Source organism: Ctenocephalides felis, unplaced genomic scaffold (genome assembly GCF_003426905.1).
Source record: "Ctenocephalides felis isolate EL2017-DRISC unplaced genomic scaffold, ASM342690v1 CF-g0.4_SCAFFOLD_03571, whole genome shotgun sequence".
NCBI classification, from domain to species: domain Eukaryota; kingdom Metazoa; phylum Arthropoda; class Insecta; order Siphonaptera; family Pulicidae; genus Ctenocephalides; species Ctenocephalides felis.
This window is the reverse complement of record NW_020539725.1, coordinates 7,739,801-7,753,243: the sequence shown is the minus strand read 5'-3', so window position 1 is coordinate 7,753,243 and position 13,443 is coordinate 7,739,801. Positions and strand designations below refer to the sequence as shown.

Here is a 13,443-nt window from a genome sequence, read left to right as displayed (position 1 = left end):
TATTTTGTGTATCAGAAGTTGTGATTGTAACTCCCCTACAAATTGTATCTACTTATTTAAATATTCTTAATTATTAATATACTTTTCTATGCTACATTTTTTTTTGAAAAATGACCAATTTATATAATGCTATACTTAATATTTATTACATTTATTCAAATTAAGAGTACATGCATCATAAAATAGTGTACTTTTCGTCTAAATGATCATAATGAATCCTTATATACAATACGATTAATATCCATCATATTGTTACATATTTGAAATAATGTACTATTAACTTGAATAAAAGAGAAAGTATAAAGTGCAAATGCTTTTGCAATATTTCTGTATCAAACAGTATCATTTCTCACATTCGGTCTATGATATTGAGAAGTAAAAGAATCGACATATAGCAAATGATGAAACCAAATATTTGATATTGTAAATTTACTTATGAAAGCATAAAGCACATTGAGTTAGATATTTTTTAGATTTCTAGATTTTATAAAATCACTGATGTACAGGATCATCAAATGAATTTTTATATAGTATGATTTCCATACACAAACATGTTTCAAAAATGTGATATTTTTATTTTACACAAAGATAAACAGCATTAATGTTTTTGTTTAGTATTAAAGTAGATATAATTGCCGTGTATCATTCGTCGTGAATCTTTGTGAGACAGTGAAATATGAAAATCATAAATTTCTAATGTCCATAGAACGACTATAACTCCTAATTATGTGTACATAATATAATAGTTTTTCAGGTCAATATTATTCTTTACTTTGTAATATATCTTTAATATAATATTAACAGTTACTGGATATAATAAAATTACGGTTTAAACATACATTCTTTTTTCAATATTAATCTTTCTTTGACAAGAAACATTACTTGAATATTTATGTCATAGAAATAATAGATTTCTTCTCTTTTAGATAAAATACATGTTTAAATCTAATTGTACACAGCGACGACAAATAGTTACAGAACCAAAATTAATCCTACATATATTATGTTATATTTTATTTAATTCATACCACCTCTGCAAACACACTAGGGTCATAAATTTAATCATTCAATTTATATCAAAATATTTATGCATTTTATACATGCGTGTAAATATTCAAATATAAACTCATTTATATTCATTTGCTAATATACATTTCGATCAAAGCCATTTCAAAATTTTACAAGCAAAAAATAATCATTAAGATACTAAAACTTGTTCAGTGCAGTATATATTACAGAACAAAAAAGAACTTGCAACAAAAAATGCAGCTAGTCGGAATATAAAAATATATATTCATAAACTCTAGGCTGCTTTCAGAATATGGAGGGCAATTCTCTATTGTATTTGACAGGGCACAAATTATTACTTTATATGAATTGTAAAGCTTCTAAGCATCAATTTCACATAAAATTAATACAAAAAATTAAATGAGTTTAAAAAATTAATTCATTAAAATTAGTATATAACTAGATTTAATACTATGATATAAATTAGTATTTTTATGACAAAAAAAAAGAAAATAAAATGAACATGGTATGAACAAACATTATAATAAAAATGTTATACATATATAGCAAAAACTCATTCGAGGTTACAGGAATTATATGTTAATGCAATTCATCATTTACATTATATTAAATCATAAATTGAAAGAATGAAATTTGAGAATAATGAACAACTTGAACCAAACATTCTTTCAAAAATAATGACTAAACAAAAATTATGAGAAATTATTCAAATTAATATACTGAGAACTATACATCTAAAACATATATCTCTCAGTACTCTACAAAACCTTTCTTTTCTTAAAAATGCCATCAAAAGTCTTTGCATATTTCGCCAATAAACCAAGTCACACTATAAACAAATAAAAACTTTAACATAACTGCATCACACATACAACTTGTGCATGTATAAACTGATAAGTACACACGCACGAGCACTATAATCACTTTGAAACTTCATACACCGATTGATGTCATGTCGATGTGTGGTAAATGTCATGACAGATCACAGTAGCAGCAGGAAGGTTATAGGTTGCTCAGATTGTATCCTGGTTCTTGACACATGTATTACTGATGTTTCACTTGGTTTTCTGTGGCAATTGATGGTGGGTTACGGCTGTCGTTACAGCATTCTGCAACTGTGGTCCTGATGAGCTTGAGGACTCTATCTGCTTTCGGTGACTTATTTCCAAATCTGCTAAACGTTTCCATAATTCATCTCGTTCGCGCTCGCGTTTCTTTTCTCTGTAAAAATATACGTTTTAGAAATATACCATAATTTTGTATCGAATTTGCATAAGCATAACCGGTTATGCAGCTAGTAATCCTTATTCAATTTAGATATACAATATGAACACTTTAGATATTTATTAGAATTTTTTTGATCATTTTTAATTAAATATATCGGCAATTAGGTACTTTTATTATACTTAATGGCAAAATTAGTTACTATATTTATTTCAAACAAAGTTTATTTTATCAAGGTATCAATATATAAATATATGACAGAGTGTCAAATTCTTTATTAAAACAATGCATTTGTAATTAATAATTATTATTGTGATAGAAAGAATAAATAATGTTGGTTTCAAATGACAAAATCTTGTATAACTTAAGGATATGTATTTTGACATTCAATTTCGCATTATTGAAGGTTTTTTTTTTGTTTTCGATAATGCCTTCAGATAAAATATTTTAAAAATGTTGAATTTTTGAATGTTGAACTTTAATAAAATGAGATCATGTTCTGTAAGACTACATTAGAAAAACAGCAAATAATAACGGATTGTATAATTTTTTTTTGACCATTTTTATAAAAGCTTTGAATTCAGATGAAGATTTATATTTTACAAAATAGTCAAATAATAACTAAATATCAAAATAACACAGGAGTTATCTTAACATTGAAATTATAATTAAGGAACGTCAAGAGTGAATGACACTGATTTTATAAAAAATTTACATAAATAGTACAAGAATAAAAAATATATTTCTATAAACAAAGTCTAAACACTAAATGAATTATAAAATATCCACTTACTTCTGTCGTTCTCCTTTATAACTTGCAGTCAATTCATCAAATAGTTTACTATTCATTTCCATGAATGTTTTTAAGACATTATAAACTAAAGTCACAATTGTCTGATTCCAATGCTCTTTTGAAATGCGGTACAAAGCCGGAAACATTATGGGCATAATTACATGATTGTTTTCTTCAATAAGTGACATAACATATTCATTATTCCAATAATATAAAGCTCTCTCAGCAACCTACAAAAAATTAAAATATTATATACAATACAACATTGAATGAAAAAAAAAAACTATTTTAATATTTCTAACTTTGTAGAGTACTAGTTTTATTTTTAAATTTGGGAAATTTATATGTATGGTATTATCTCATTTTAATTCAGCATTCTCAATTTAAAATTAAATCTAATTCCATTTAAAAGTAAAATATTTATATATAAAACAAAAACAATTATATACAAATTATATATACAATTATATATATATATATATATATATATATATATACAATTATATACAAATAACAAATTTTATGAATTGATCATATACATATTTACATAATAGCACGACAATTTAAAAAAATGGTATCTATGATACATATGCATGAAATAGATTTTATATAATCTGATAATTTCATACCAATAATTCATTCACGCATTCCAATATGCCAATAATTCATTTTTTACCTGAAAATGAGGACTACTGACACATCTTGCAATTTGCCTGAACAATGGCTCTTGTACCCGAGCGAATTGTGATGGCTCTAGCACATCCATTATTTCCTCTATCTCTCCAAGAAACATGACCTAAAAGTATAGAAAATTATAAATTAAATATATTAATTTATAATTAATTATAGGTTATAAAATAAGTTTATGAGAATCCTGTATTTTATAAAATTATATGTAAACAAACCTCCTTTTGGCTGCAAGTTTTTGGCCAAAATTTCAGAAGACCCCTGACAACAGGTTCTGTCAAGGCAGCATCTTTTTCCAAAAACTGAACCACACAATAAGCTAGTTGTGCATGATACAACGATAAGCATTTCACTTTATGTAAAGGCAGAAGAACTTTTACCAAGAATTGCTTGTGTTCAGACTTCAATGGCAAAGCGAAACCATTTATTATGCTACAAAAAATGAAAAAATATTCACTCTGAAATACAGTGTTGAATAACATAATTGTACCAAACAATATTGTTGAATTGAATAACATAATTGTTAACAAAAGCACTTGTAAAACAAAGTAAAAGACGTACTAGTTTTTTTTTATAAAATAGACGAAAATTTAAAAGTTCTTTTTTAGCAAAATGTATTGTTGAATGAGAATAAAAAATCTAAAAATTTACTTACCTGCCAAGTATTTCTAATAGTTCACCAACTCCATTGAAATGTTCGGTTTCGTAAACAAAACGCAAAAATATGTTGTTTATTTGTTTGCGAATGAAGGCACGTAGGCCCAAAAATTTTCCATATATGCGATGCAAAACTGTCTTCAGGAAATCGCGTTCTCTTGGATCTTCCGAGTCAAACAACTCTAGTAGCTGAAATAAGAAAATAAAAATTAATAAAACGAGATATGTTATAGTACAACACTCTCCAAAAAATAATTTATTCGAATGCACGTAAATACTGCTATAATAAATTGTTTGTACTGACATCTTGAAATGAAATATGAATGATCTTATATCGGCTTATTTTAATTTCTATTCTATTCTATTTTAAACTAGAGTTTGGAATTTTCATTTTTATGTTTCCCATACGGGGTCTCAATTTCATTTTAAGAAATAAAACAATTACAAATAATAGTAAACAAATAATAAATAATAAGTTTATTTACTCCGAATGTTAGTAATTTTACCTGGAGAACAAACTTCTGATCGATGACTTTTTTGCCGATTGTCGGTTGAAAATCAGTGTTTTCCAAGAATCTCAAAAACAGTTCGTACACTAGCTGTAAATGTGGCCAGGATGCTTCCAGCGTTGGGTCATCCTCTTCGGGGTCAAAATCTGGATTCTCACTCGGTGGCAGCGTTCGGAATAAATTCGCAGAAATCTGGAAATAAATAATTGATCTATTTATTTAAAATATACTTCAATTTATAATAAATTTATATTTCTTCTTAAAATTTATGGTGTATCTTAAAGTACATTCATTTATTATATTATACCAATCGAGTTATTTTAAAAAACACTTTCTTTGTAGTAGTCATGGTCATTATATTGGGTTGTTCGGAGACTAACTTGGTTTTTATAGACATTCTGACACGTAATTTTCGTACATTTTTTTGGTCATCATTTTTTAATTTTCTGGTATAAACATAATTCCGAAATCATAAATGTTTTGGTCGTTATTGGCAAAAAAATCAAAGTGATCAAAGTGCTTTTTGACAGGCTGATTTGAGGTAAAGGTTTTACCGCCTAAAAATTTTTTTAGTGACCGGGTCAAATAATGGTCCGATGATGGCAGGGCTGGAGAATATGATGAATGTTCATTGGGTCCTATTCAAGCTTCAAAAGCTTTTGGCGATTGACCAAACTTATGTGAGATCTTGCGTCGTCTTGATGCAGGACTATACCTTGCTTGTGGATTAATTCTGACCTTTATTCTATTGAAGTATATCATTTAGTTTATCCAGCTGATGACATAAGGCATCCGAATTAACTGTTATCTTATTCTGGAATAGCTGAAAAATAAACAACACCTTTAAAATCTTACCAAACACACAGCATCACCTTTTTTCTGGCAAATTTCATCTTTCCCCTTATTTGTGAGCAGGCTCTTGTTTTTTGTTTCGTAGGCAATTGCGTGTATTGTATTTTTTACATCCCATTTCAAATTCCTAGTGACAATTCGCTTCAAAATCTGATAATTTTCAAGACTTTTCAGAGGCGAATCGCGGACGCCAGTGCTGCGACACACGTTTCTTTCTATGAAAACCATACATTGAACTTCGAAAAAAAAAATCCAGATCTTTTCAAATTTCAGTTTGCATCAACTGATGCATTTCTCGCGTTTTATCAGCTTGGACTTGGTGCAACTTGAACATCAAAATACCAGGAAAGAAATTTAGCAAACCAATTTTGGCACTGTCGCACTATCAACACGTTATTTCCGTACACAGGGCTCGCTCGTAGGTAAGTGGCTATAACGACTGGACCTGGATCAGGGGTCCCGTGTTCGATACCCACTTCGAGCAGCCTGTTGTCAGGCAGCACTGACAACGATTTTCACTTGGAAACATAGGTAGCAATATGTTTCCAAGTGAAAATAGCCCTTGTCCGGCATTGCTGCACTAATAAAAAGTCATCACTATCACAACAATTGTAATAATAAAAATTCAGCACATAGAGATGAGACAACTGTTTGGGTTGCCATCTATAATAAAACAAACGTAGTTTGTAAGAGATTCATCACAACAGCTCATAGAACCCATAAGTTCTGATCGATCAATTTCGATTTGACTTAAACAGTTTTTTACCTTTTCTATAGCAAAAGAGTAAAATATGTCAAAAATGCTGCTTAATTCTTTCCGTATTCAAAGTGGCACCATCCAAAAACTACTGCATGTCATTGATTAGAATTTTTTTTTACACACAAGCCTTAAAATATGAGTTTTCAAATAATATGATAATTATAGGGTTATGTGTGATGTTAGGTTCAAAAAAATATAGCTAAATTCAGGTGGTATAAAAACGAAGTGACTTTGCGAACAACTTATAGTACATTTGTTCATTTTTGCCATGTTTATTACATATTCGGCTCTATATTTTTATTCTTAATGTACACATATCGACGTAGAAAATAAAAAAACTATAAAGAATTTGATTAACATTACATTGAGAGCTTTTAAAACCAAACGAAAAGCTCAATTCGAAGAATTGTGATCAGCAACTGGATAATTTAAAGACAGCGGTCCAAAAAAGATGAAGGAAATCTTTAATTAGAAGGACATCATACTGCACCAGAATAACGCCAGACCACACGCTGCTTTAGGAACTCAAAATTAGAGAATTAAGCAGGGAAATTCTGTCGCCTTTTGGGGCGGCCAAATCAAAAAAGAACAAATTTAAAAGCGGCCATGCACGAAAATCAGCCGTAATAAAAAGCGGTCGCATTGAAAGTCCACTGAATTAAAAGGCGGCCAAATTGAAAGCCCGCTGGATTAAGAGGCGGCCAAAAAGTCCGCTGAACATGTGCGGCTGTGTTAAAATCCGCTGAGTTAAGACGACCGTAGTCAAAATCAGCTGAAGGCGGCCGTATTCAAAGCTAGATCGAATCAAAAAGCGGCTATTGAAAGCTTTGTTTCCAAATTTTTAATGAGTGTATAACTTGGTGTAAGGTGCAACTTTGCCTTAAGGGGGTATTCTACTGTAGAAGCATAAATTTTGCTCGGTTTTTGAAGCGCTGTATAAAGGAAACAAATAATGTTTTTACTATCGATTTTTTATCATTTGTTTATTGATATTTTTATTAACATAAAAAAAATATTAAAGAAAAAAAATAGAATTCACAAAGTTATGAGCAGTCAAAGTGGGGGCTCAAAAAAAAGAGTTGTCCTGGCGTGCATGATTCCAATCCTCCTGGTGATCCGAAACATAAAAATTATATAGATTTTTAATTATTATAGATGCCGCTATCGAATGAACCTTGGATAGGTTAAAAAAAAAATTTGTTTGAATGGCGGCAGTTTGAAAAAAATATTTTTTTTTTCATGTTTTTTTTTTTTCAATTCCGAATTTTTAAAAATACTAAATGAAAGTTATAGTTTTGGGAAGGTCCATGCGATAAAGCGATGTATAGAGAAGATCCTCTCCAAATTGAAGTAAATTGGTTCATTAGAACTCGAGATATCCTTACCGCCAGCTCGAAAAAAGTAGTTCCAAGAAAAACGCGTTCAAAGTTTTGAGACTCGGTCGGACCCGACGAGGCCACATCACTAAAACGGAAATAACTCAGGAAATAATAGTATTTTGAAAAATCTTTTTAATGACATATTTTTGAATAACTAACTTTGAAAATATAAAAAAAAATTCTCTTTTTTCAAAATTCTACAGTAGAATACCCCCTTAAAGCAAGATGCATGAATTTTTCAACATGTGTAAATAATCGACTTATATATAAAAAATATATTAATTCATATCATTCATGTAATGGTTTAAAATTAAATATTATTGAACAAGAAATAAACATGTGGTATGATCATTAAGAACAATCCAAATCGCCAAAAAAATTTGTTAATCAATAAAAAAAAGCGACTCGACCCATCATTGACAAAAACTAATCAGCACAATTCTCAAATAGTACCTTTAAATGGTTTTTGAATTTTCAAGAACGATTCCCAAATTTAGACTATAACGTGGACGAAAAGTTTGACAACTTTTGACAATACTAAAGAAGCGGCTCGGCCGATCGTGTGGCAAAACTAACCAGTACGAGTGCTTATCCTATTGCATCACATAAATTTTGCCTCACATAATATTCCGAAATTAAACGACTTGTCGTATCGTCGTCAGGTGGAAATATTTAGTTATATTTGAGATTATGATCTCTATCGCCAAAAAAGTTTTATTAATATCATCGAGAAGAAATATTTAACAATTAAATTCGACGAAACGATCCGGCCTATCAAACAGTTTTTCAATGTTGAAAAACGATGCAGGATTTTGGCTAAAACGTGTACAAAATTTTAGAAAGATTAGAAACGGCGAGACCGATTGTTGCACAAACTGACTGACGGTAGTCGTTATCTAGTTACATACACAATCAAATGACTTAAATTTTTGAAATCGATTTAACCGTTTTTAAGAGAAAAATTGGTAAAAAATCAAAAATCGGCTCATATACACACTTATTATTCAAATTCTAGTCAGAATGACTAGAAACGCAGAGAACATAAAAATTTAAGGTCAAATTTTTCTGTGAAAACATATTTGATATTTTCCTATATGTTATTTTCAAGGGCAACCAAAAAATGCTTGCACGCAGGCGTCCACATACCCAGCAGCGGCCCTGGTAGTACCCACGTGCATAATATATATACACAGACGTGTTCAGACTTATATTTTAGTCAAGACAGAATAAAATAACAGAATATAGATACATTTACCTTAAACGTTTCAGACCAAGACCAAGACCAAGACTAATCTATGCTATCCCAAGACTCAAGAGTGCATAATATTGTAACAATTGCAACTTACCATTTTAATAATTTCTGGATAAACAGGCTCCGTCAGTACACCCCTGCCGTGTGTCATATAGTCCACTAGATCGTTGAGAGAAGCGCGCTTTATTTCTTTGCCTTTCAGATCAGCCACGGGGGTCCATGAAATCAAACGCCACGCAGCACTGGCGCAGCTTACGAATGAACAATTCTTCTTGCTCACCACTGGATACCTCCACTGTAACGAAATAAATCATTATTAGTGAATCAACAAAATTTAATTACACATAGTACAACAAGAAATTAAATTCACATAAGACCTGTGCTAGTTCAATTCACCTGAAATCGTGTTCAAAACAAAAAGATTTGTAAGCCTGCAGAAACACCTTATAATATAAACTACGATTTTATGTTTATGCCACTATTTCTAAATATTATTGAAAATTATACAATACATATTTTATAGCCCTAACACCAATAATAATTGCTATATTATAATCTTACTAGCAAACCCGACGAACTTCGTTTCGCCACCAGATGGTTTCGTGAGAAAGATGAAGAAATTTTTTTTTTGTTTTATATTTGAAAAGAAAAATTTGATTTTATTATACAACAGTAATGAATTTATTTCGATTACAAAAATGAAGTGTTTTTTAGTTGAACTTCTCTAAGTAAATGAAAGTGAATCCGCAAATTATCCGTTTCATTGAAGTGCTCTTTGGTAAACCACATTTTTTGTTTTTTGCTCTGACGTTAACACAAACAAAGCGGATAGTTTTCCAACGTGAACATGGCAACGTATAACTGACTGCCCATGTGAAAACAATGATTTTCTAAATAATCTATTTGAAATTTATCCCGCAAACACTAAGCGATTGGCCTTGCGACTTTTTAGTTGTCATTGCGAACGCAAGGCGAACTGGAATTTGCAATCGTTTGAAGTCAAACGGAAGACCAGTCGGAATCATTGGTATGTCACCAAATCGCCAGCAATTTTTGTTTTAATGGTGAAATTCAGTGCGTGTACATCATTATACTTTGCGGCAAGAATTGTTCGTTGACTTAACCAAGCATAATTCTGATAATTCTCACTAATGTGATTACTCGAATTTTTAATTATGGTGCGTGAAGTTCCAGCAATTTGAATTAGGGCACGATGCCATGCACCACTAATTTTCTTAGCTATAAACCTTGCGGAGCCCGAGACCTTTCCAACGAATGCAAAATTGTCGAAATCGGTTCGTGCGTTCTGGAGTTATTCGTCAGGAAGGAAAACCCGACTTATTTTTATATATATAGAAGATAAATGGCATAATAATAAGGCCTTTTGTCAAGGAACACCTGGTGTATAAATTACATATCGCCATTTATCCAAACGCACAATTTCATGAAAAATTATTAACTTCCCATAGAAGTTATTGTAACCGCAAAAAAATCGAAATGAAAATTTTTGCATTTCTTTACGTTTCGAAGGTTTCTGAACATTTTAGACATACCTTAGAAAAATTGATGTTTGTGTGTGTGTGTATGTATATTTGGAAACAATTTTTCTTCCACGATTTCGTCCGCACGGATTAACCGATTTGAATGATTAAGAAAACATTCGATTCCTATCGATAAGGAGACGTGCTGATTAGTTTTTGGCAAAGGCATGTCTAGCCATATCAAAGATACGGTGCAAAAGGTGCCAAAGACGGTAATTCAGTTTTTGAGAGAACGAAGCGCGCAATTTGATTCAAAAAACATTTTACTTATATTGACGAAATGAAGAATTGATTAAATTTTTGGAAGGGTAGGTCTAGCGGTTTTGAAGATACAGAGAAAAAAGTAAAAAAATAAATAGTTGGCAGTCAAAAATGATCATCAGACATATGTTCATCAAATATCAGGTATTTTATAAATATTTTAAAAATGAGTACTATTTGTTACTATTTTTGATTTGGGTCCCGTACGACATTTTTAATTTTTAAAGTTCACTTGTACGCTTCAAACATATCAAAATTTTCAGAAAAAAAAATTATTTCAAAATTTTCAAAAATATACAAAAGTTTTATATTTGAATATAAATTTCTAATTTATAGAAAATTCTAATTTTCATAATAATTCTAATCGTAAGAAATATATCCTCAGATAGATTCATTCCGCATCTCTTTTTAATGTAAACATTTTCAAGTGTTTTAGCGATAAGATCGTCGCTATATATATGAGCGATAAAATATATAGTATAATTATCTATTTGAAAATAGATAAAACAATGTTATTAATCATTATCAATATTTATTGTTACTGGAGTATTTAATTCTAGTACGGGAAGTTTCATCAGCAATATGCCTTAAGGCACGATGCCATGCAACACTAGTTTTTATATTAGTACGAGTACTTATGTGTCATACTAAAAACCTCTTAAATTGATCTGCAATCCGATTCAAGTTCCGGCAAACGTATCATGAGAAACAGGATTGTAATGAGAATAGTTAATATTTCTTTGATAAGGAAACTTGATAATCTACTAGTTTATTTGATAATTGTTTTAATTAATTTAATGTTCCTATATAATTTAAAAAAAAATCTATATTTTCGAAAATAAAAAGTAATGAGATCGTAATAAAAGTTAATCAAACGTAAATATTAGATATTTTAATGTATTTATATAAATGAATGCCTGTATCACGTACAAGACGGTGATTTGAAGGAAGAAAAGTACTAGCATAAATGTTGAAATACGTAAGTTTGATGGTTGATTTTCTGTGACAAATTCAATTAAAGAACTATCAGGATAAGTGCATTGATTTCTGCATTTCTGCATGTGTCTTTAATACTAGTTACACGAATACTTATTGTATACATAAACATCAATTGATATTATTAATTCCAGTATTAGTGTATACATGAAATTGTAAAAACATCAATTTTAAAAGTAATTTTACATATTGTAAAATTTTCAACGAAGCAACTAATGTTTATTTAACGTGTTATGAGCATTCTTTGTTTATAAGACAGATACAAAGCGTGCAGATAAAAATACCAAGTGAATGTAGTTTTAACAAATTATAAATAGAAAGCAAAATATATCAGAACACTATTTTAAAACAATTTTATGAGCAAACTACAAGAATTTTTCAACCGGATTATGTTATTAGAATATTAAATTTAATAACTTAATCGAATGATTTAAATCATTACTATTTTTAACTCATCGCTTTATTCAAAACAAAAATGGTTATTTAATACCAAATAAATTTCAAGAGCTATTGTCGCAAAATCGATAGCTAGTTTTATCAATAAAACTATCATGAATTATATGAAAACAAAATAAAAGTAATGTTAAGGAAATGTTTGTTTTCAATGACAGAATTCGATGAATGACTGTACCTAATCAATCAGCTGATTGGACTGTATCGTGCATAATTATGATATATTTTAATTAGTAATTTTTTGATTATAGATATTTTAATCACGTATTTTATTATTTATCAAAAATTGCTTATGTATTTTATACTTTTAGCATACACATTAAATTATAAGCTGTAAAACTGCATGCCCATTTCGATATCTTATAAATTGTTTTATGTTTCATTGATACAAATTAGAGACATCACCTAAAAATTAATACCGCAAAATTCAAATTTTAATGGCAAATAACATTGTGAGTTAATATTAAAATAAGAAATCAATTGTTAATGTTGGTGAAAGAATTAATCAACAATTATTTATTTAATTACAGCTTTATTTGATAAATATTCTCAGCCTGAGTTAACCTCGCAATCATAAATCAATCATTCATCTCCAGTTCGAATTTGAAGTGTACGATGCAAAGTTGCAAACCTATCTACCAATTAGTGATGTAATTATTATTATGGTTTGGCAATACAAATTACACAAGCGTTATATAACTAATAAGATACTAATTATAACTAGATTCAACTGCAATAATTTCTAACAGTACTATTTAAAGCTAACCTTTAATATTTATAAATAATTGTCACCTTCCTAATTACTTGCTGTTTATTATAGACCGCTAATTATAACCAATTAGCTAAATCTACTTATCTTACAATTAAATAAGTGACTATTTGAAGAAACTTGCTAGCCTATATAGCTTAGAGCTATTATAACTGTTTAACTAGTCAGTAACCTTTATAACGACGGTATTTTAAAGATACCCAAGGTGCGTTTTTTAAGTGAAATCATATTATATAAAATATATTATTTAATATATATATATATATATATATATATATATA

The 13,443-nt window shown here is 29.4% G+C and overlaps 1 pseudogene; it reads right to left on the bottom strand.

Annotated features, from left to right (window-relative positions):
- Positions 1-1,930: 1,930 nt before the first annotated feature.
- Positions 1,931-13,443, bottom strand: part of LOC113385533 — a 53,739-nt pseudogene continuing 42,226 nt past the window's right edge.